At 47.6% G+C, this 24,345-nt stretch overlaps 1 protein-coding gene and 1 long non-coding RNA gene across 6 annotated transcripts in view; one reads left to right on the forward strand and one right to left on the reverse strand.

Annotated features, from left to right (window-relative positions):
• The window catches only part of CBFA2T3 (CBFA2/RUNX1 partner transcriptional co-repressor 3), a 64,562-nt gene that overhangs the window by 34,600 nt on the left and 5,617 nt on the right, over nucleotides 1–24,345 (reverse strand). The gene's annotated exons all lie outside the window — the stretch shown is intronic.
• LOC309536700 lies at nucleotides 414–10,932 on the forward strand. The gene is made up of 3 exons (XR_014221707.1): nucleotides 414–465; nucleotides 5,644–5,737; nucleotides 10,596–10,932. It is a non-coding gene; the product is annotated as an uncharacterized lncRNA (long non-coding RNA).

Consider the following 24,345-nt stretch of genomic DNA (forward strand, 5'->3'; position numbering starts at 1 on the left):
GGAGAGCCATTGCACTCTGCACATGCTTGCATGTCTCAGGGCTAAACACTGCCATTTAAAATATTCCAGGGCTCAGCCTTTGCACCAAGCTTTGACAGAGTACTAAGTCCTTCTGGGGCCCAGATCCTGTTTGTTTCCAGGCTGCTCTGCTCCTATAAATGTTCCACTCCTCTCTGCTATCCCGTGCTGTTTTTGGAAGTGTTGAGGGGTGAGAAGCATCATGTGAAATACTGTGCATCGCTCTGACTGATGACAGCATTCCTGCGACTATCGATGCCTGAGAATGGAGCCTGGCACAGTGCGGGGCCGCTGACCCCCCCCCCATGCTTCCTGCTTTATTTATAAATACTGTCCTGAGTGACAGTGCAGAGCCAAACAGCAGCTGAGAGCCTCACACAGCAGATGGGAGCCCACAGAAGCCCTGGCATGTCCAGAGTCCTGTCATCCTTGTGAGACAGCAAAGAGGTAGTGGATCTGGGACACGGCAAGAAAAGCCAATGCAGCTGGGAAATGGGATGCTGCAGTCTGCATCCAAAAGGATGCAAGATCGGAGACTGGCTGGCTTAATGGTCAGGGCCTGAACTGGAGCACAGCATGTTTTTTTATAAAAGTATTTATGTACTGCCCTCTTATGTAAGAACGTAAGAAAAGCCCATTGGATCAGACCTATGGCTTATGTAGTCCAGCATCCTGTTCTTACAATGGCCAACCAGATGCCTTGGTGGGAAACCCCCAAGCAGGACCCAAACACAAGAGCACTCTCCCTTTCTGTGGTTTCCAGAAATTACTATTCAGAAGCATTGCTGACTCCAACTATGGAGGCAGAGGACAGCCATCATGGCCAATAGCCATTGATAGCCCTCTTCACCATGAATATGTCCAATCCTTTTTTAAAACCCATCTAGGTTAGTGGCCATCACTGCCTCCCATGGGTGTGGCCAAGAGCGGGCGGCATCAAGTAAAACAATAGAAATACTTAACTAACTGGCCAATCACGTCGGTCCTGCCCCCCCCCAAGTCCTGGCTACACCTATGGTGCCTCCCATGGAAGCGAGTTCCATAGTTTGAACTATGTGCTGATGTAAAGACATACTTCCTCTTCCCTATCCTTACAAAAGATCAGAGTGCTGCCCAGTAGCGTGAGATTAAACATCGAACAATCGTTCAAATCACTCAAGAAAATTGTAAACAACTGCACAGGCCTGTCAGCATATAAAGGTCTTCAGCAGATTTCTCTCAGTTAAAAGCAGGGGTGCCTACTGATTCTCTACAGCATGGGATCACTGGTTGAGGTCAGTTGGGCCTCTGTGGTATGGGGGACAGCTAAGAGCATTCTTCCAGATGATCTCATTCAGGGGTCAGCAAACTTTTTCAGCAGGGGGCCGGTCCATTGTCCCTCAGACCTTGTGGGGGGCCAGACTATATTTTGAAAATAATAATAATAATAAACGAATTCCTATGCCTCACAAATCACCCAGAGATGCATTTTGAATAAAAGCACACATTCTACTCATGTAAAAACACCAGGCAGGCCCCACAAATAACCCAGAGATGCATTTTAAATAAAAGGACACATTCTACTCATATAAAAACATGCAGATTCCCATACCATCTGTGGGCCGCATTTAGAAGGCAATTGGGCCGGATCTGGTCCCCGGGTCTTACTTTACCTACGCATGATTTCATTGGTCGGGCTGGATTGTAAGGGCTCAGGTGATCTGTGTGACACCTGCCCGGTCTGCTATGCAGGGTTGTTGTGCAACTTCAGAGTCCCAGCTGCTAGCCCTTCTTAGAGTTCTTTTTCTACTTCACTTTGACTGGTAGCCCTTCAAACAGAGGACTGTCCTCTGCAAAGTAGGGCACACTGGCACCTCCCTCTCCCACCCTCATCTCCTCTGCTGGGGATGCAGAGGGTCACCTTTCAAGTTCTGATCTCCTTCTCCATTCCACACATTCCAGAGATGCCTCCCTATCAAGAAGCCACTTTGAGCAATTAGCTTCCATATAGAGATAAAAGCAGCCCTTCCTGGACCATTAAGGAATATTAACATTCTTTTGTCTGATCCCAGACTCTGATCAGGCAGTTGCAAACCACAATGGAAAGGCTGATTCACAATATTAATGTAGCAACCTGCAACACTTCTTATATTTATATCTTGCCTTTTGTCCAAGGAGATCCAGACAGTATACATGCTTCTCTCTTTCTCATCCAACCACAGTTTGACCCTCTACAACAACCCTGTGAGGGAGGTTAGGCTGAAGCAGAGAAAGAGAGTAAGGGGCCTGCATCACCCAGGGAGATCCATGGCTGAGTGGGGATTTGAACTTGGTCTCCCCAGTTTTATTCTAACCACTAAGTGACACTGGTCCTCCTGTAAGTCCCTCCATCCGCTTTTGGAGGTGTGGTACCAGTGATCCAAGGCAGGACTTCTCATTTGTGACATCCCAACTGTGGAGCATCTCCCTGGAAAGGTTCACCAGTCCTTGAGTTTTTCAACATGCAGAAGCATTTCTTAATTTTACTAGGCTGCTTCTCACTAGGTGTTTTAGGTGCCACAGCCCAGCCAAGGTTTGGACTGGTATGTTCTCTGACCTGGGATCGTGGTTAAGGTCATTCCTTAACCATAGCCCAAACCAGGGCTACAGATCAGGGTTAAGGAGGAGAGATCTTACCTACAATCCCATGTTTGTACAACGCACCAAGTCAGGCAGTTCTACCCCATACATTTAAAGCACATCCAATGCACATTTAAAGGCCATGGCTTCGCACAAAGAATCCTGAGAACTGAAGTTTGTTTGTTTATTTTAAAAATTATATGCTGCTATTCCTTTTAAAAAAATCACAGTGGTTTACAACAGTTGTACATCAAACCACACAATAAAACAATCTTAAAAGTTAAAATCAGAAATCAGCTAACTATTGTGGAAAAAAATGTATTCTTAATTGCTTGCATAAGCCTGATAAAATAGAAAAGGATTCAGCAGGCATTTAAAAGTTGAAACAGAAAGTGCCTGCTGAATCTCTGTTGGCAGAGTATTCCACAGTACTGAACTAATGACACTTAAAGGCTCGGTTTCTTGTAGTTGTCAAATGAGCCTCGCCTACTTGACAAATGGCCAGCGACGCTCCTGCAGATGATCTCAGTGATCGACCTGGGATATAAGGGCTCGGGTGCTCCCTGAGGCACCCTGAGCATAAGTTGTCCAGAGCTTTGTAAATTAATACAAGGACCTTGAAAGAGGCTTGGTAGTAGATGGGCAGCCAGTGAAGATACTGTAGCAACAGAGTCACATGTTGTCAGCCAGATGCCCCACCAGCAATCTGGCCGGCACATTCTGCATCAGAGCTGGAGCTTCCAGAAAAGGTCCAAGGGCAGCCCCACAAACAGCGCATTGCAGTAATCCAGCCTCAAGGTTACCAACGCATGGGCTACAGGCTATCCCTGTCCAGGAACTCAATAGCTGGTGAACCAGACGAAGCCAGTCAAAGGAACTCCTAGCCACAGAGGACACCTTTACCTCAAATGGCAAAGATGTATTCAGGAGTACCCTCAAGCTATGCAGTTGCCCTATCATAAGGAGTGCAACTCCACCCAAAACAGGTAACCTGCCTATCTCCCAGACATGGGTACCACCAATTCCAAAAGCTTCTATCTTCCCAGGATTCAAGCACAGTTTATTGGCCCTCATCCAGCCTAGCATGGCACTGAGACACCAATCCAGAGCTTTTGCAGCCTCTCCTGATCCAGATGTTTTGGAGAAGTACAGCTACGTGTTACCCACGTACTGGTGGCACCCCTCACAGAGCTACAAGCCCCAGCACCCTTAACAAACTACAGAACCCAGAATTCTTTTGGCGGAAGTTGAATGTTTTGAACGCACACTGGATGTGCTGTAAATGCATGGGGTGAATCTGCTAGCTCCAACCTCAGCTTAGCTGACAATCTGTGCCAAACTAAAAAGCTGGGGGTGGAGCAGAGTAGGTGTCAAGTTCCTCTCCAGAAGCCAGCCTATTTGCACCATCAAGGTAAGCCTGAGCTATGGTGCCACTCTAACCAAAAGACCTTCTGTTTTGAACCCGTGCTCACCTGGGCTTCTCTCCAGAATCTGTGCCAGGGATCAGACCTACAATGTTTGAAGCATTTATTTATTCATTCCTCAAGTTAAAAGAGTAGGTGTTCCTCCACTGAGCTATGACCTCTTTCTCTCAACCCTCAAAGGACGGCACAGGGCAATGAGCTTTGAACTCTTGCTCCCTGATAATCCACCTTCTCTCCAGCTTTGGAGGTTTTGCCTAGCATGACCCATGAGAGCTAGAAGCTTGTTAAGAATCTCACGGTGCTGAGTTCTGTGGCCGTGTGTGTGTGCTTGCAAAGTGGCATATATACATGCCTGATAACAACGAGCCATGTGTTAAAGCAGCATGTTAAGGATTGTACTGGAGAGGTGCCAGCCTCGTTTGCACCAATGAGAATTTGTGTCATTTCCCTTCAATTTCAGGAACCTCGCCTGCCTGCCGTGATGATTTTCCGAGCTTCTTTTTGCTTGCTTGCACACTGGGCCGATTCCTTAGGAGCCCTGGCTTCAGCCATCCAAGTCCAAGCAGTTTATGCACTGTCTGTGTGAGATTAGGAATCGTGATGGGGACTTAATGGTGCAGAGTGGAGAGCCTGTGCATGAACTGAAAGGGGGTGCCTGCAGAAACAAAACCCCAAACCTAGAACGCTCTCATATTGGGAAGTTGGGAATGAGTCTCGCTTCTCCTTTTTTAAAGCAGGAGTTCTAAATGTCACCACGATTCCCCACGATGGCTCAGAGGCTGAAGGAATGAGCTGCCTCTTACTTGGGGTGGGAAAGGAATTGGTGAGTGGGGCTGGGAAGAGGAAAAGAGCCGAATAATTTGTCCCAACTGCAGAGAGCTGTGTGTCTGCCTTCTGACATCTGGTTTCCATTAGCAGCTGCGGAGCTTAGGCAGAGAAGGCAAGGATCTAAAAATGAAAGGATTTCTATTTTTCTCCTCCTCCAGACCGAGGGGGCCGCCCATCCTCACCCTGCACCTCCCAGTGGGAACAGAAGGGCAATTCCCAATCTATCTCTCTCCCCCCCCACCTTTCCCCTCCTCATTCATTCCACTGTGATTGAAAGCTTTGCTTCAGTCAAGGGTGGGTTTCATCCATTGCAGCTGGGCTCCTTTCAGCCCCCAGCCAGCAGCTGGAAGCAATACCAGAGGGTGTCCACACGGTGGTTATAATAGAGGACAGATTGTGTTCAAGGCATGGCCAAATCTGACAGTCTAATCTGCTACATCCTTGACTGGGGTCCGGTCAGTCTATTATACCCCAGGAGGTAGTGATTGTGAGACCAGCATTGTGGGTCAGAGTGTTAGGTGGTAAACCTTTTTCAGCTCAAGGGCCACTTTCCTTTTCAGGCAACCATTTGGAGGCCACATGCCAGAGGTGGGTGGGGCCAGAGGCAAAAGTGGGTTGAGCAGTGCATGCAATTTTTCCCCTTTGTGCAGTAGGCTTGTGTCTATACATGCTCACACAGCCCTCTCTACCCTCCATGCAAGGAAGCAAGAGGCATTATCAGGGCTTAAGGACACATTCCAGTCAGGTATTACAGTCATCTCCTGTATCATTTCAGATTGCACCTTGTAGTGGAGCAGCACATGCAGGAGAGTAAGCTGGAAGAACCCTGAGCTGGCGAAGGCAACTGTACTGCTTCAGGCTGAAGGCAGGTAGCAGCAGTTAAAACCAAAACCAAAAAGGCACATAAATTCCCTGCAAGTAAAGATCTAGCCCATTGGTGTCAGCCCAGATCACTCCCTGCTGCACTAGCTTTCAGTGTGAAAGGAGAATTATTCACAATATAATAATAATAATAATAATAATAATAATAATAATAATAATAATAAATAATTTCATAGGAAAGCACTCTATACCCACCCTAACACCAGCATCCTGAAATCGTATAGCCCACTCTAACACCTCAGGTTTCCACCTCCTCATTCTGTTGAATTTGCACAGCCTACGTGGCTGCATAAATCAACCCACTCTCACTGTAGCCCTGCAAATGGCTTGCTAGAAGCTGCATTGCATTCGATGGCTTGACCCTCCCAGTCTTCATGAAACTGAAGCAATGACTTTGGGGTAGCAGTCTTTTCCAGGTTAACATTAAAGCAGCCATGTGCAGCCCATGGGCATAGCCAAAGGGGGCAGCTGCCCCCCAATCCAGACAAAGCTGAGGTTCTGCCCCCACCCCTAACAAAAGCCTGCCCCCCTAACAAAAAATCTGGTTACGTGCTTGGTGCAGTCTGAGCACTGTGCTCCAGCTCCATCCTTTGCAGAATATGAGAAGAGCCTAACTGCTGGCCAAAGACCCATCTAAGCCAGCATCTTGTTTCCCAAAGTAGCCGGCCAGTTGCCTATGGGAAGCCTACAAGCAGGACCTGCATGCTGCAGCAACTCTCCCCACTTGTGATTGCCAGAAACTGGTATTGAAAGGCTTACTGCCTCCATCCATGGAGACAGAACATCGCCATCATACCCAGTAGCCATTGGTAGCCTTCTCCTCTATGACTTTGCCTAATCCTCTTCTAAAGCCAACCAGGTTGATGGTCACCCCTGCCTCTTGTGGGAACAAATCCCATAGTTTAACTATGCCCAGGATGCGTGCATGGAGAGATGTCTTAGGCCAGGCTGCTCCAACTTGCTGCCCACCAGATGGCTGGGGCTGCTGGCCGTTTTAGTCCAAAACTTCAAGTGGGCTCCAAGTTAGGGAAGACTGTCTTGGACCCTACGCCTCGGCCACCACGAGCAAAACATCCTTGGGGAGGGGGAAAAGTCCTTTCCCTCTTTCTTCCTCCCCTTTCCCCTCTTCTGACCCTGGGGGAGGAAGGGAGGCAGGAGGAAAGGGTTAAACCGACACTGGCCTGAAATCCCAGCATCGTTTCATGCTCTGCAAATGAAATCCAGATGTGGGGGTAGGGGGGGAGCACTGGGTCCACTGCCTCCTTCCAAATAAAGGCTGTGCATTCCTGCTCTTCAGCTGCCGGTGCCAGCAGGGCCAAGAACAACTCCCCGATATGCTCACCAGGGACGGAGCTGCTCCATCTGGATCGTGTTAGCTCAAGCACTCAGTGCTGGCGGCAAACTGGGGATGAACTGCAGACCACTCCATGTGGGAAAAGATGGGGGAGGGGGGAGGGGGCTCAGCCTGTCTCCCAAACCTTCCTCAGGAGCCCCCTCCTCCCCCCACAGCTGGGGCAGCTGGACCCAGTGCCAGGCTCCTCCAGCAGCCTTTCCCTGTTAAGGAAAACAACGCGGTCTCCTTCCTTGTTTTCCTTTCGTTTCTTTGGAATGACTGGAGTGCATCTCCAAAGCTTGGCAGCTGCTGCCCTTGGCACCTCTGGGCCACCCCGCCTCTATTTTCACCCCCCCCATAGGCAGCTGGGGCACATCAGCCCTGCCCACCTGCCCATGGCCCCTGAAGAACAGGGCTGGTGGAAGCTTCCAACACCTGCACCATGCATTAGAAACACATTGAAAGCCCAGGACTCCCACCCCAGGAACTGTAGATTGTTTAGGGTGCTAGGACTGTGAGGGTAAACTATGGTTCCCAGGATACTCTTTGTGGGGAAGCCACGCAGTTTAAGTGTATGGTGTGGAGGTGACCAAACTCTGGGTTACATCCTGCAGCATCATAAGTAGCTGATGCAGAACGAGCTACATGCCAAGCCAAAGTGTCTGTGCTCTCCTTTCAGGGCCATAGCTCAGTGGCAGAGCAGCTGCCTTGCATGAAGAAGGTTCCAGGTTCAATCCCTGGTATTTCCAGTTAGGGCTGGGGGAAAGCCCTGTCTGAAGGCCCCAGAGAGCTGCTGTTAGTGAGTGCAGGCAATACTGATGAGGGACCAGTGGTCTGACTAGGTGTATGAGGGATGTGATCAAAGATAGATGATGCTCCATATAACTGGGAGGTTCAGAATACACTGTTTGCAGGCGTAATTTGACTACAGTGAGGAAAAGCAGGGAGGTGTGGGGCAACTCTTTGAGGAAGTCCTTTGAGGAAATGGATGCAAGGGGATTCAGAAAAATGGGGACATGCAGTAGACGAGAAGCTGCATTATACCAAGTGAGACCGTTGGTCCATCAGACTCAGCACTGCGTGGATTCTACTCTGACTGGCAGAAGCTCTCCAGGATTTTAGGCAGGGGCATTCCCAGACCTACCTGGAGATGCTGTGGACTGAACTATAAATGAATGGTGCAAGAAGGGGCATGAAGCAAAGTGGGGAATTAAAGGGAGACAAAGGGAAAAGAGACTGGGGAGCTGGCATAAAGTGGGCACAGAAGCAAAAGCTTCCCTTCTCTTTCTTGCACAGGCCATGAAAAATGTGCCAGAGAATTTCTCTTTCTAACCTGTCCTGGGGACTGGAGAGGAAGATACACCCCTTCCTTCCTTCCTTCCTTCCTTCCTTCCTTCCTTCCTTCCTTCCTTTTGGGAATTCAAAACCCACAGAGCTATTAGGAGATGCTCAGCATCCCAGTATCAGCGCAGGGCTTGACAGGAGTGATTCAGTATCTGCTGAAATGGAAAATCACAGTGTTAAAGAGCAAAGACGGTGCTTCTTGCCCCCTCTTTGATATTCATTAGGATGTGATGCCAAGTCTTCCTGGGACCGATTGAGGACTTAGCACACCTGAGACCAACCTGCTCTCCCCCCAGCTGGGCTTCCAGCCATCTGGTCTTTGCCGGCAGGCTGCCAAGGCCTCTTTCCAGCAATAGCCAAATGTTTCACTATCACATTTCTTATCTGCTGTGGGCCGTGACTCTGGGAAAACTGAGGTGTGCTGAACCCCTTTGCGGCAGAGGCAGAAGCCATGGACCTGCCCATGGCTAGGAAGTCACAACATACAAACACCAAAGGTCAGACCTTCCATTCAGAGTAGGGTCACTCCAAGGCAAACTGTTAGCTGAGAACTTGTCTTCATTTATTTGCACAAAATTTGCAGGGAGATGATACAGTGCTGCCTGTTTACCAAGCATTCACTGTGATTTGTCAGCAGGGAGATCATATGGCCTTGCATCAAGCAGTTGCCATCCCACACTTTCCAGTACAACCTCCTCTATCACTTTTCCTTATTGCTAAAGTCTGGTTTCCTTGCACAAGAGCTCCCAATCAACTTTAATTTTGACATCTGAACTTGCCAATATATGACTGAATCCCATCCAAAAACAGAGTAAGAGCCTGGATGGGCCCTAGAGCTGCACCAGGAGGGAGGAAGACCTTCTGAACAATAAAAGCATTTGGGGTGGGCAAGACCCCCCCTTTTTTCATGGATAATATATCAGGTCTTTCTGGCCTCTGTGGCATGGATAGTCAAACACTCCATGCAAACAAGTGGGGCCTAGCTATCAGTGGTAGAACACCTGTTTACATGCACATTCAATCTCCAGCATCTCCAAATATGACTATGGTAGACGGCTGACAGAAATTCTGGAGAGCTCCTGCTAGTCAGTGTGGGCAAGACTGAGCAAGATGGATTAATGGTCTGGCTCCGCAAAGGGTGGCTTCCTATGTGCCAAGGAAAAAGAAACTAAATATTTGGTTCACCAGCTCAAATCAACATTCCTCTGGATACCAGAGGGAGGACTAAATCAGGGGTCGACAACCTAAGGCCCATAGGCCACAGGCGCCTCATGGGGGTCATTTAACCGGCCCATGGACCCCTGCCGCCCGCTCGGTCGCGGGGACCGCCTTCCGTGCCGCTGGCTGGCTTCCTATTGGCTGCAGAAAGCTCCTGCAGCCAATGGGAAGCTGCGTACTCCTCCTCCACACTGGAAATAGCATTTGTGCGTGCGTGCATGTGTGCATGCGCGTGCATGCACTGCGGTGTCTGCGGGACCATGAACTGGCCCAAGCCACAAAAACTTTGCTGACCCCTGGACTAAATGGTCCCTCAGCATGGTGCTTCTTATGGTCTTCATATTGTGACACTTAAGTTGCAAAGACAGGAGTCTTGGGAGGAAGCCCCTCAGTTGGGGCTTATTTTTGAATAGGAATGCAGAGTATTAGGTTGTCAGCCTCCAATGCCTACATCTTGCTATCTGCCTTCTCTGGCCTCTGAAAAGCAAAGGAGACTCGACCAGTCTCCCCTCCATGTCTTGCTGATATTCTGGTCACTATCCCCAGCTTTTGCCTTTACAAACCTTGACCATTACATGCAATGATGCATCCAGAGTGGCTGTGTGTCCTACTCTGCGGAAGACAGTCCTCTATCTGAAGGACTGTTCAGCCCAAGTCCAGTTTAAACCCGAAGAAGCGTGGAAAAGGAAGAGCAGGGAGCTGCCTCCACAACTATGAGTGCCTAGACAGCTGACTGAGCAGGAGGCAGCTCACCTGTCACCACCTAGCTTTTCCATTTAAAGGTTATTAATTGCTTCTAAATCTGCCTTTACGCACATAGATCAGCATATGCAATTTTTAATGCAAATATGCATCAATGTTTGGGCTCTTTTTGCATATGTGGACACCTGACCAGCAGCCCTGTAAGCAAAGCTAATTTTTAAAACAGCCTCTCTCTTTTTTTAAGGGAGGGAGGAAGCAGCAGCTGATCTGGGGACCAGTGGAAAAGATCCAGGGTCCAGCCCTGCTCTGTCACCCTGTAACAACATCCCTGTAGCTGGCATGCTATTAAGAACGGGGAGGAACACATCTTTGGAACGGAGCCTCAGTCCCTGGCACCATGCACAACCCCCAGGTGCTCTCCATCAGTTTGGCCTCAGGCCTAATGAAAAGGAGCTGGGAGAGATGGCTCAGATCCTGCTGCTGCATGTGGAAGGAAAAACACCCTGTTTTACAAGCCTTCGTTCACTATTGTTTATATAAACAGGTAAATTGTTTCGTATCTCAATTAAAAACATCTGCCACATAAATGAATACCAATTAACTCATCCTGTTTTTAATTACTCTGTTAATTACACACAGGCAGCAGCAAGGATGGCATGGGAATAAGGGGAAGCATACAAGCGAGAGGAGTCTCTCTCTCCCCCCCCCACCCGCCGCTGCCATACGCACACCAATTCACTGTTGGCTCAGATCTGAAATATGCCCAGCTAATGATGGATTAAGGTGGTGATGGCTTGCAGCCATTAGGAAAGGATTGGAAGGCACTACTCGGCTCTGCAGATGAGCTCAGGATAAGCGAACAAGTGTTTTTCCTCCTCTTCCCCTCTTGTCCGTGCCCTCCCTACATCTCCAGAATATGCATGTTTCACCTTCCCTCTACCACTCTCCCTACCCGCCTTTGGGGATGAGCTGCCTGCTTCCAACAAGCTGCAGACGGCTTAAAATCACCTTTTGACTCCCTGGATTACACGGGACTTACACTGCGATATTTGCCAAAGCCTCTCCCCTCCGAAGGGGAACTTCTTGAGCACAAGCCACAGCGCAATGGACAGGAGATGCACATGAGCATGTTCGGTGCGCAAGAGCGGGGGTGTTATCCAGATGTTCAGTTTTAAGTCTCCAAAACAGCTGAGTTCACTGTATAGCCTATGCGTTCTACCCAGACACTATCTCTGTGGCTCTTCTGTGGTCAGGCATTTTATCAACTCCCCCGCCCCACTTTTCATCACAGGGGAACTGACAAAGCACCCTCCAGATGTTATTGGAATCCAATTTCTGTCAACCCCAGCCAGCACGACTGATTATCAGGGATGATGGGAGCTGTAGTCCAACAACATCTGGAAAGTATCTACCCCAAACATTGTAGTTGCACAGGCCTGGCCTAAAGGCAGCACCTTCAGGCTGCTATTGCACTTGTGGAGCAGAGGTTTGCAGCCCAAGTGCCATCATTTCAATTTTGTTTCACTTTTAGTGGCATGTGTGTTTTGTGTGCTGTTCACTGGCGCACCTATTGAAACCAGGGTTCTGATGGGTTGGCTACAGTGTGCAAGGATAGCCTTGTAAAGGCACCTTCCACATAGCAAGTGAAGACATCAAGGAGGTGTCCGTGGTGGCCCAGCCTTCTGTTTTTCCCAGAATGATGGCAAGACTTTTCTGTTAAGAGATTATTAGGGGATTCCTTGCAAGGATAGCTAGTTTTTCAATAGAAAAAAACAAAGCGCCCTACATTTAAGTCCTTTACTGTAATTTATAATGTCACCCTGTAGGAACTGGATGGGTTAAAAAAAATCTAAAAGCACAAGAATGTGCGCAGGGGATCGTTTTGCTGAAAGGTGTAAGAGCTCTTTACTCAGCAAAGAAGGCTCACTTATCTCCTCCCATATATTTTGCCTTTGCAGGAAGTGGGCAGAAGCAGTTGTGGAGACAGGTTTTCCCCTAACCCTGTACAGTGGTACCTCGGGTTACATATGCTTCAGGTTACATACGCTTCAGGTTACAGACTCCGCTAACCCAGAAATAGTACCTCAGGTTAAGAACTTTGCTTCAGGATGAGAACAGAAATCGTGCTCTGGTGGCACGGTGGCGACAGCAGGCCCCATTAGCTAAAGTGGTGCTTCAGGTTAAGAACAGTTTCAGGTTAAGAACGGACCTCCGGAACGAATTAAGTACTTAACTCCAGGTATCACTGTAATAGTAGAGCGTGATGGCACTGATGGACATTAGATTCAGGAAAGACAAAAGGACTTCTTCACATAGTGCGCCTTTGGCTTATGGAATTCACACTGCCAGGAGATGCGGTGATGCCTTCAGTGACTCACAGAAAGGTAGAGTTGGAAGGGACTGCAAGGGTAATCCAGGCCAACGCTCTGCAATGCAGGGATCTTTGGCCCAATGTGGGGCTCAAACCCACAGCCCTGAGATCAAGAGTCACATGCTTTACTGACTGCTTTAAAAGGAAGCTTGGCAGATCCACTGAAGGGGGAGAGAATCCTTCAATGGGGATGTGTTAATTAGCTTAGCAATGCCTCTGATACTGGAGATAAAGTGTAGTCAGGATGACAAGCAGCCATCGATAGCCTTTTCCTCCAGGGATTGGCCTAATCCCCTTTTAAAGCCATCTAGGTTGACAGCCATCATCCCTGCATCTTGTAGTACATCTTGTCGTGGTCTTCCAGATGCTGTTGGACTCCAGCTCCCATCCGACTCAGCCAGCATGGCCAATGATCAAGAATGATGGGAGTTGGAGTCCAGAAACATCTGGGAGGTTACAGGGTCCCACCCTTGTAGTAGTGGCATCTGGATGCAGCTGCTTAACTGGAAGGTGCTTTTTAAAAGAACTAGACAGCAGTATGAATCTCACCTAGGCAGATTGAGATGAAGGCCAGGAGGGGAATTTCACATTCTAGTTAAACGGAGCCCAACTTAACCGGTGCACAGCCTGGTGTTTCTGAGTGACCTCTCAGGCTGATCCCTCAGTGGGGCTGGATTTCCCCCTAATCCTTTTCTTTCTGCAGGCATCCCAATTGTGGGAAGCATTCCAAGCAAGCAGATGGAGCAGTTGGAGTCAGGGTGTTATGGGGAGGGGGGAGGAGAGGGGGAGAAGAGAGCAAAGCTGTTGCAGTTCCTAGCATCAGCATCAGGGAAGGAGACAAAAGGCTATTCACACCCCTTTGCCCCCCCCCCCAATTATTTTGCAAGCAAACAGTTTCAGGCCTTTCAGCTGTACAGTATCTAAAAAATCATTGAAGGTTTGCAGTTTTGAAATCATGCTTCACACACACACACACAGACACACACACACACACAATGTTTTTTGTGCACAGGAGACATAAAACACATTACAATCAAGGAGTGGTGATGGAAACCCTAGGAGGAAAGGGGTAGGGAGGAGGAATTTTTAAGTTTGGGGTGGGGGAGTGAGTAATGGGGGCTCACAGGCGTATATAATGCCGGCTGTCATGGATGAAGTGGATCTCATAATATTCTGGCCCATCCAATGATCCTTCAGATTCAGGGCTGGCAAAAGAAAGCACAGCACAGAACTAAACTATAGAATTCACTCCCACAAGAGGTCGTGATGGCTTTAAAGAAAGTGAGACAAATTCATGGAGGGTAAGGCTATCAATGGCTGCTAGTCACAATGGCTGTGCTGCACCTCCCCTGTTGGAGGCAGGATGGCTCCAGATGCCTGTTGCTGGGGCTCACAATGGGAGAGAGCATGGTTACCCACAGATTCTGCTTGTGGGCTTCCTGATAGGGGCATCTGGTTGGCCACTGAGAGAAGAGGATGCTGGGCTAGATTTTGTCCTGGACCGGCAGCATTCTTCATCTGGTCTTATAGTGCAGCTATGTACTATGCCGAAAGGGAGCAGCTTAGTTCCAAAAGGTTTATTGAGATCATTATGACTAAATGGCAGAAAGTACTCACACTACCAGCTGCGCCCAGGAGATGCAGGTTCAGCCCTACTAGCATGGCATTAACCCCCCTGTTGGAGTTCTGTCACCAGGTCTAACAAGACTGGGAGACCAGGGTTAAAACTGCCCATGGGCTGTGAAGTTCGCTGACTCTCAACCTAACCAACCTCACAGAGCTGCTGTGGGGACTAAATGAGGAGTGGCAGAACCTAGTAAACCACCTGGAGTGACTTGGGAGGAAAAGGTGGGATACAAATGAATTAAGGACATGAGCAAAAGAAATAGAATATGCTGAAGTTTGAGATTTTGAAATGCAAAGTCATTTGGCAGCTAGACTTTGGAGGTACTGAAAAGCTTACGTTTCCCTATAATAAAATGCAAACAAAATATGATTCATAAAATGAGAAAGAACAACATGGGGAAGAAGTGTTAGCTCTGAACAGCTGCAGTGAGAAGCCCCCAAAATTCAAGAAACTGTTAAGCACATGAAACCCAAACTTCCTTCTTTTCAACTCTCTTTTATCAGGATTTGGCCCTACGAGGATCAAGCTAAACTTTCCCCCAATGACTGTCTTTTGGCATTGGTCCCGAGGGAAATGGCACATTGCAGTCTTTGCCAACCTGGTGCCCTCCATATGTTTTGGACCACAATTCCCACCAGTCCTTGCTAGCACAGCACACCAGGTTGGCAAAGACAGCAACCTTAAAGCATTCAAGAACAAAGCATCTCAGCAATCTCTTCAGCAAGTGCCAAATTAACCCACATGAATTTTCCACCCTGGAGAGCCAAAAGCTCCAGTAGACCACTAGCAAGTAAAGGTTACTTGCCTGGATGCCACACCTGGATGTCTGCTGGGTAGCGAGGAAATGTCCATTCTCCTCAACCCGCTAACAGGTGCTCCAAGTTGTGTGAATAATACGGCTCCATTTCTAGCGGGAGCATCTTCCTGCACACGGTGCGAGTGACACTGTGGACTGACAGACGTATCTTGGGTAAAGGCCCCTTCTGCGCCACCATCTTGTCAACTGTTACTAGGAAACGGGAGGACCAGGCAGCTGGGCCATTTCCTGTCAGAACAGGTGGGAAGCTGAGCCCTTAATGATCTCCTCACTAGACAAAGGAGCTGGCTACCCAGCCAACACCACCACTGTTTACCAGCTGTCTTGTGCTCAGGGAACGCGAACATCCTCCCTGACCACCAAGAGTAAACAGAGCAACACGATCTGGCCTGGGCCTTGGGTGCAGCTGCAGGGAACCAGAGCAAGCCCCAACACGCTGGCTGGATCTGAGGTGGGACAAGGCACCTGTTTCCATGAGAGGCACAGGGATGTGGCTCAGGGGTAGAGCAACTGCCTTGCATGCAGAAGGTCCCAGGTTCAATCCCAGACATCTCCCCGTAGGGCTAGAAGAGAGCTAGGTCTTAAAACCTGGAGAGCCACTGCAGGTCAGTGTAGATAATACTTAGTTCAATGGATGCAGTACAAAGCAGCTTCCTATGTTGCTAAAATCAAGTGATGGAAAACTTAGGAAAGTGCATCTAAATACAAATGCAGGTGGAATTCATAATTAAACACCAGCTTTTGTTATAAAAAAGAAAGGTGCTCATGGACCCAGAGAAAAGAACTGAAAATGGCAGCTATGCTGCTTCTCCTAACATTTAGAGAGTGTTTTCTCCTGAGATCATAGGTCTTAGAAGTGATCTCAAAGGCCTGCCGGTGCAAGAGACCCACTACAACATCATCATCCTTGTTAGTGTAGGTCACCCAGCTTCTGCTTAAAAACGTATAACAAAGGAAAACCCACCATCTTCAGAAGCAGTCTGCTTCACTGTCAAACCGCTTGTGATGTTGCAAAGTTCTCCTTAACCGTTTTGTCTCAGTCAGGAGTAGGGTAGCTGGGGACCTTCCAGATGTTGTTGGACTCTAACTCCCATCAGCCCCAGCCAGCATGGCTAATAGTCTATGACAATGGGATTTGTAGTCCAGCAATGTCTGCACGGCGCACATATTCCCCCAGCCTTCATCTAAATCTCTGTTCTTCTAGTTTGAAGCCATGGGTTCAGGTCCTACCCTCTGCAGGATCAGAAAAGACATTTGCTGCAACACTGATGTGCCCTTCGCCTAGCTGTGCTTAGAACTAAGACACAGGAAGGGAAGAGGAAGAGGCTTGGTGGCTGGGGACAGCTGGAGAACAGCCATAGGTCTGGAACACAATATGTCACTGTGCAGGGAGGGTGGGGTATCATCCTGGGAGGAGCCCCAGGTGCCATTATTTGCTTCCCATATATTATCCATCAGTGGTGAAAGGTCTGCTTTTTATATGCCTCCCTATAAGGCAAGGGTGCAGGTTTGATCCCCATAACGGAGAGCTGCATATTTCTGCACTGCAGGGGGTTGGACTAGATGATCCTCAGGGTCCCTTCCGACTCAATGATTCTATGATCAAATGCTCATTTTATTATTAATTAGTTAATTAAATTATTTATTATTTAAATTTGTATACCGCCCTTTATCCATAGATCCTTTGGCTCACAGCTTGGACCGATATGCCTTTTATTTTTTTGCTGGAAACACTGAGGATTTATTTATATTTATCCCACCATCCCGCCAAGTGACACAAATGGATCTCACACTCCCTCCATTTTATTCTCACAACAACCCTGTGAGGGAGGCAGGCTGAGAGTGGCTGCGACTGTCCCACAGTTACTCAGTGAAGTTCACAGCACTGAGCTTTGGACCGGGGCCTCCTTGGTGCCTCCAGTGCTCTAACCCAGCTTCCGTCAGCCTTCAAACCATTGGCTGGGTATAGGATGAGGCTCTGACAACACCACCACATTACCTCCGTTACAAAGGCTCGGGTTGCTCACCCAGGAAGGCCTCCTTGTCTCTGTGGGCACTGCATTGGTGACCTGTGAACTATGGGCTAAATATGGGAGCAGGTTTTTTGCATGCAGCGCCTGCACTCTCCTGCAGAGCTAATGCAGACCCTCTTCCTCCACTCAATCGTCATGAGAGCCCAGGCTGCTGCCACGGAATCTGTGCTTGCTCAACTCCTTCCTCCTACCCACAGGCAAGGTTCTGTTCCTGAGCCATATGCTGGGAATTAAGTGAGACACAATTTCTCCCTCAACATGGAAGTGGGGGGGGGGGGGAATCTGAAAACAAAATGAAGCAGCAGAGTGCAAGGCTCTGTTCCCTTGCTCTGACCTGGCCTCCCCACATTAGCAGAGGAGCTGAAGATTCATTTCAGGGTGGTGATGATGAGCCCCAGTGACTTGTGGAGGCAGCTCTGGTTAGGCAGAGGCAGTGATGTGGAAGGGAGCCAGGGGCAAATTGGGGTGGGGGTGGATCATAGATCTGTTTAAGCCCCAGAAAGAAACCAAAGCAATATATAATTGGAGCGGTGTGTAGTGATGGATGAATCTGTCACTTTTAGGTTCCCTCATTTTCCCTATCTTAAATTCAGCTCTCCACATTTCAGCAGCAACTTGTGATTTTGTTTAAAAAAATACTCATGAAAACTCATCAGCGTCTTTAGTACAAAATTCTCTTAAGACACACTTTTTTGCATGCAAAATAAAAAAATTCCTTCCAGTAGCACCTTAAAGACCAACTAAGTTAGTTCTTGGTATGAGCTTTCATGTGCATGCACACTTCTTCACATGCACACGAAAGCTCATACCAAGAACTAACTTAGTTGGTCTTTAAGGTGCTACTGGAAGGAATTTTTTTATTTTGACTATGGCAGACCAACACGGCTACCTATCTACTACTTTTTTGCATGCAGCGTAGCAAAATTCTTGCAAGCAATTTCTCCTAATGAAATGCATTTGTATGTCATTTTCATTAATGTGTGCATGTTTGTCCACACTGTTTAGCTAGAGAGATATGGGGGGGGGGGATAGTTGTGTTTTGGTTCGTTTATTGATTTGAGTAGTGCAAATTAGGCTGTTCCTCACTACAATGCAAACAAAATTGAATTTCTTCCCCATCCCTAGGGGTGTGTCTGGGCAGAAGCAATGAAGGCTGGTTGCTTCTCGCTTCCTCCCTGATTCCTGCCTGCTTCTTTCTGTCAGCCTCTTCCCTGTGCTTAGAGCCGCCTTCCCCAGCCAGTGCCCTCTGGCTATTTTGGATGACAACTCCCAACAGACCCAGCCAGCATGGCCATGTTGCCTGAGGCAGATGGGAACTGTACTTCAAAACAGCCAGAGGCCACCAGGCTAAGGAAGGGCAGCTTAGAGATGGATTCTTCAACTTTGCCTTCCCCCACCCGGATGTTGTTGGACTACAACTTCTATCACCCTTGACCATTGGCTAAGCTGGCTGGGAATGATGGGAACTGGAGTCTAACTATATCTGGGGACTCAAGATTGAAGAACTCCTTGCCTCTGTTCAGCCTGCTGCCCCCCTCTTTATCTTCCAAGCCCATCAATAAACTCTTCCTCAAATTAGGAAAGCTTCTGATACTCTTCTTCCACTATTATTATTAGTTACAGGTAGGTAGCCGTGTTGGTCTGCCGTAGTCGAAACAAAATACAAAAACTAAGTTTGTTATTGGTATGAGCTTTCGTGTGCATGGTATGTGAAGAAGCACACGAAAGCTCATACCAATAACAAACTTAGTTGATCTCTAAGGTGCTACTGGAAGGAATTTTTTTATTTTGTTTCAACTATTATTATTATTATTATTATTCAATCACCTATATTATTAATTAATTAATTAATTAATTAATTAATTAATTAATTAATTTATATAGTGCTCATATCCAAAATAACTCCTGAGCAGTTGACAACTATAAAATCAAAACATAATTAGAGGATTGTAGAATTGGGACCACCCAAAAAATTCAACCTGCTGAAGGTGGGATATGATTGTTCCATTGGATACTGAGCATTCCCTTCCGCCACTACCTGTCCGCCTCACCTGTGACTGTCTGGTGCAGCACCTGAAAAGTCTCCAGAGGAGGGGATGCTGTGGTTCCTGCATTGTGTACACAGCACCAGACCCACCAGTGGAACTGCACCAAGACAGAAGTAGTAGATGCCATGTTCTGGGCAGAGGGAGAAGGAGCTCCTAGTGACCCTGGCAAAGGGGTGGTTCCCCAACTCACATCTGCCAAGGCGAGGTGCATTTCCTTCCTTCCTTTATAACATTTGTGCCCCAACCTCTCCATCAGAACTGATCCTCAAGGAGGCTTGCTAAACTTGAGAACAATCTGCTGAAAAAGCACAATGGAAACAAACCCATTGAGAGCAGCATAGAGCAACACTGTTCCTTCAAGAGCCCACCAAATAAAACTGTGTTCAATTGCCGCCTAAAAGCCGAGAGACATTGGGGAGGTGAGAGAGATGGCGCTGTACAGATGTATAAAACTATGCCTAGTGTGGAGAAAATGCATAGAAAAAAACACATTTATCCTTCTCAGAACACTAAATAATAACAATAACAATAACAACAACAACAACAACAACAACAACAACAACAACAACAACAATAATAATAATAATACTTTATTTATATCCCACCCTCCCCAGCCAAGGCCGGGCTCAGCGCAGCTAACAACAATAAAAGTACCGTATTTTTTGCTCTATAACACGCACCCGACCATAACACGTACGTAGTTTTTAGAGGAGGAAAATCCGTAGGCATGCCACCCGTAGGCATTCCCTCCATAACAGGCACAGACATTTCCCCTTACTTTTTAGGAGGAAAAAAGTGAGTGTTATGGTGCAAAAAATGCGGTAATACAATTTACATAAAATCACTAGAACCCAATGGAGCCATCCAAGAAAGCTGAATGTTGGAAGATTTGGGATAGATGAAAGAAAGGACTTCTTCATGCAGCACATAGTTAAATTGTGGCATTTGCTACCACGTTGGCCACTAACTTGGGTGGGTTTACAAGAGAATTAGTCAAATTCATGGAAGATAAGGCTACTGAGGGCTACTAGCCACAATGGCTATGTTGTACCTCCATTGTCAGAAGCAGTATGCCCCCAAATGCCAGTTGCTGGGAATCACAAATGGGGGACAATGCTCTTGCACTCAGATTCTGCTGGTGGGATTCCCAATCGGGGCATCTGGTTGGCCACTGTGAGAACAGGATGCTGGACTACATCAACCTTTGGGCTGAACCAACAGGGCTTTTCTTTAGGGGTATTTCTGGAGAGAGGATTCCTCAACTGGGGAGCCACCACAAAGGAAGCCCTGTTCCAATCTCCTAGGCTCTGAAAATGAAGCAGGCCCACTTATGACCACATCAGAGGAGTTGGACAGGATCTGGTCCAACCCCTTGCTCAGTACAGAATCTGCAACTACAGCATCCTTGACAGGTGGCTTGCCCAGCCACGCTTATATACTTCCAGTGAAAAAGAGTCCACCATATCCTGAGGCAGAATGTTCCACCATTCCAGAAGTTTCTCCTAATGCAAGAGTGACCCAAGACAACTTACTACCACTAAAGCAGGACACCCACACCGCAAATGCTGAGTGCTTTATCTCATGCACTGAAACCAACTGGATTGGTTGTTAGATTTTACTTCAGCACTGGTGAGAGGACAGCACCCTTAGGGACTAAAGGCCATAACACAGTAGCCCACACAGCTCTTGTTTTCCAACACCTCCCTGAAGCTCCAGCTCCATCATGCCGGCTCCATCTTCTCCATGACAGCCCTTAAGATATTTGGAGACTGCTTTCATGTCTCTCCCATTCCCCCACCCCCTTAAGCTTCTCTTCTCCAGGCTAACCACCCCCAGCTTTTTCACCCATTCCTCATCCAGCCCTCACCACCCTGATCACCCTCCTCTCAGTCAAAGTCCTTCCTCAAATGACCTGGATTCAGCACTCCAGATGTGTCCTGTCTAGTGCAGAACAGAGCAGAGCTATTACTTCCCATGGGCTAAATGAAGGGTTTGTGTGAGAGATGGCAAACCTGAGACAAACACAGGGGTGGAGGAATTTGTTAACAGGTGCCTGATTCTTCCGTTGAGTCATCCCTGCAAATGCCCTTCTCACTGCTGGGCTTACCTCTGCTCTAACAGCACAGCTGGGGATCATGAATGGGGGACCCACAAGTAGTTGAGACATATGCAGCAGGGGAGAGTAAATAAACCAATAACTCTTGCCTGCTGATTTCCCTCTCCAAATGCCCTTGCAATTGTACCACCTCCTTAGTTTGATCTCAGAAAGCAGTTCCACCATGTGCTGAAAACCAGGAATTCACATCTGTCATGACCTTAGCAGGTCCCTTTAAGCAAGGCACTTTTCACTCTCAGCCTATGCCCTGCATGGGGCGTGGGGGCAGGCAATAGCACCCTACCTTATAGGACTGTTGTTAAGATTACTGAGATAATGTAAAAGGGGAAGCATTTTGCACACCAGAAAGACTCAACAAAAATGCTCGGAATTTAAGGAAGCAGAGGCTGGTGCAACAGAAAACATTCATCTCTTTCCCCACACAATGGAGTGTTCCAAAGTGACTTCCAGCATAAAATACATTTAAGCCCTGCAATAAATAAAAATAAAACACATGACTCATCCATGAATATTTATAAAAGGACAAATCCTACCCAACCTGGCACCAAAACAAAACACACACACACACACACACACACACACACACACACACACCTTCCATATTATTGGTCAAAGGCCGGGGCAAACAGAAATTATTTAGCCTGATGTCTAAAAGAAGAGGACCATGGTGTCAGGCAGGTTTCCCTGGGGAAAGCCTTCTGTCAACTGGGAGTCGTCAATGAAGGGCTATTTCTGTGTTGCCACCCTCTCTACTTCCCTTGAAGGGGGCAGACAGGCAGACAGAGAAGGGCCCCTGTGACAAATGCAGCATCTAGGTTGGCTCATATGGGGAGAGGCGACCCTGAAGGTACTGTATTGGAATCCTGAGCTGCCTAAGGCTTTATAGTCAGGAAAAGGTTCTCTAGGTCTAGACACTTGCCTCACTACAGCATTTGTGGAATATTATCTTCAAGATGGAACAATACATTTCTCTACAGTCAAGAGTGTATCTGTTACAGCTTCAGTTTGCACATTCTCTTTGAAAGCGCACACACTTCTAGTGAGTTGAGAAGACTACATAGAGTATTTCAACCATTATTGCAAATGTTATTTTGCATTAAGGTACCTTAATGCTTAGGATGTCTGTCCAATTGCCATATGTGAGAGGGGACTATCTCCATGTCAGAATGGCTAATGATGATCTCAAACATTTTATCCTCTTCCAATAGAACGCAGCTTGGCTCACTTATCTGAGTGATCTGGATTGTCTGTTCAACTGAAAAACCTCAACAGTAACCAAGCCTAAGTTCTTGCTGCTAGTAACTACTGGTGTTCGCCTTCACCATTCCTACCCTTGTTTTCCTTTCTCTGCGTTCCCTTTCTTCTGCTATTCTACCCACTGTGAAATTGTAAACTCTCGGAGGCAGAGACCTGCCCTATGGAACTCTGTTAATGTACATTGATGGCACTACATTTTCATGTAGTGAAAACTTGTCATCTTCCTTCCCGCCCCTTCTGATTGTGGCATGCTAGCTAAGGCAGGTGACATGGCAGTGCAATAAGTGATGATCATTTTTGGTGATGGCATCCATCTATGGAACTTTCACCCTGGGAAGTTTTCCCAGGAACCTGTTATCTTACCTTCCTGTTATCTTACCATTTTTCATTTCCCCAGGCTTTTTAAACCAAGTTGAGCTTTGAAGTTGTTCCTTTTTGTGCTGCGTTTTTTTCTGCTGTTCTAAGCTGCCTTCCTACAGCCACTTATAGGGAATCAACCCTGCTGAACTCAGTAGGACTTCTGGCTAGACATGCCTAGAATTGCACTGTTAATCTTCTTCTTTTATTGCTTTTAAAAATATTTTGCTGCCGAACCTTGTTTAAGCAGCCTTGGAAAATTGTAGTTGAAGTGTAGGACAGATGTTTATTCATATTGATAATAGCAATAGCAATATGGATTGCCATATGATCAGGAACTTCCTCAATAACTAGCAACAGGACAGGAAAGGAAAAGAGGAGGGCAGTGATCAGATCTTTGTCGGGAAAAGAAAGACGAAACAAATTGAAATAATGTGTGCTATTTGTAAAGCGTTCTAAGCCTGAGTGCAGCCATCTCTCACTTTAGAAACTGTGACTGCAACCCTGACCTTGTCTACTCAGAAGAAAGTCCCACTGGATTCAATGGGTAAGTAAGGTTAGGATTACAGCTAAGTCAGTCTCCAGGGGATGAAAGTGACTCTCTGTCCACAGATCCAGGGCAGAAAACAGCACTATGAACAGGTGGAGGAATTTGTGGAGAGCCAGCTGTTGGGCTGGCAGGGAGATGATCCAGGCAGCTGAGCCAGAACTTCAAGCTGGGATGACCCAGGACCATGAATTAAATACTTCTGAAGACAACTCTGCACACAGCTGGGCATCTTGGCTTCTTATTCAAATTAGGCCCATCTGCCCAGGACTCTCCCAGGAGCTCACGTAGGAAGCTGCAATATACGGAATCAGAACATCAGCCTCTCCAACTCAGGCTTGTCTACAGGGGCCTTCTAGGGTTTCAGGCAGGGGTGGGTCTCTCCAAGCCCTGCCTGGAAATGCTGGCACATGGGACCTTATGCATGCAAAGCTGATGCCTAGCTCCTGAGCCGCAGTCCTTCTTCAAAGTTAAGTTTATGCAGTTGTTGCTTCAGCCTGATGTGGATCTCGGAGAATAACAGGGGCGCTATTAATGGTCTCCCACAGAGCACACACTTTTAAAAAAGAAACAAGCTGAAATCCTGACCCCTTCCAAAACAACAGGGAAAGGCGGGGGGGGGGGCTTTTCTCTAATTGAGCCTGTGAAACGTGCGCAGAGACAGCCCGCCCCTGGCCTCAACAGCTGCATTTCATTCATTTCCCAGCCCAGCGGCAACCCAGAGAGAGCCAAAAGTTATAAATAGCCATTATGTCATTGGGAAAAAAGAGAAAACTCTCAGCCCCCACCCCCCAGAAAGCAGGGCTCTGTGTAACAACACAGGAT

The sequence above is a fragment of the Podarcis vaucheri genome (genome assembly GCF_965113315.1).
Source record: "Podarcis vaucheri genome assembly, chromosome: 7".
Classification (NCBI taxonomy): Eukaryota; Metazoa; Chordata; class Lepidosauria; order Squamata; family Lacertidae; genus Podarcis; species Podarcis vaucheri.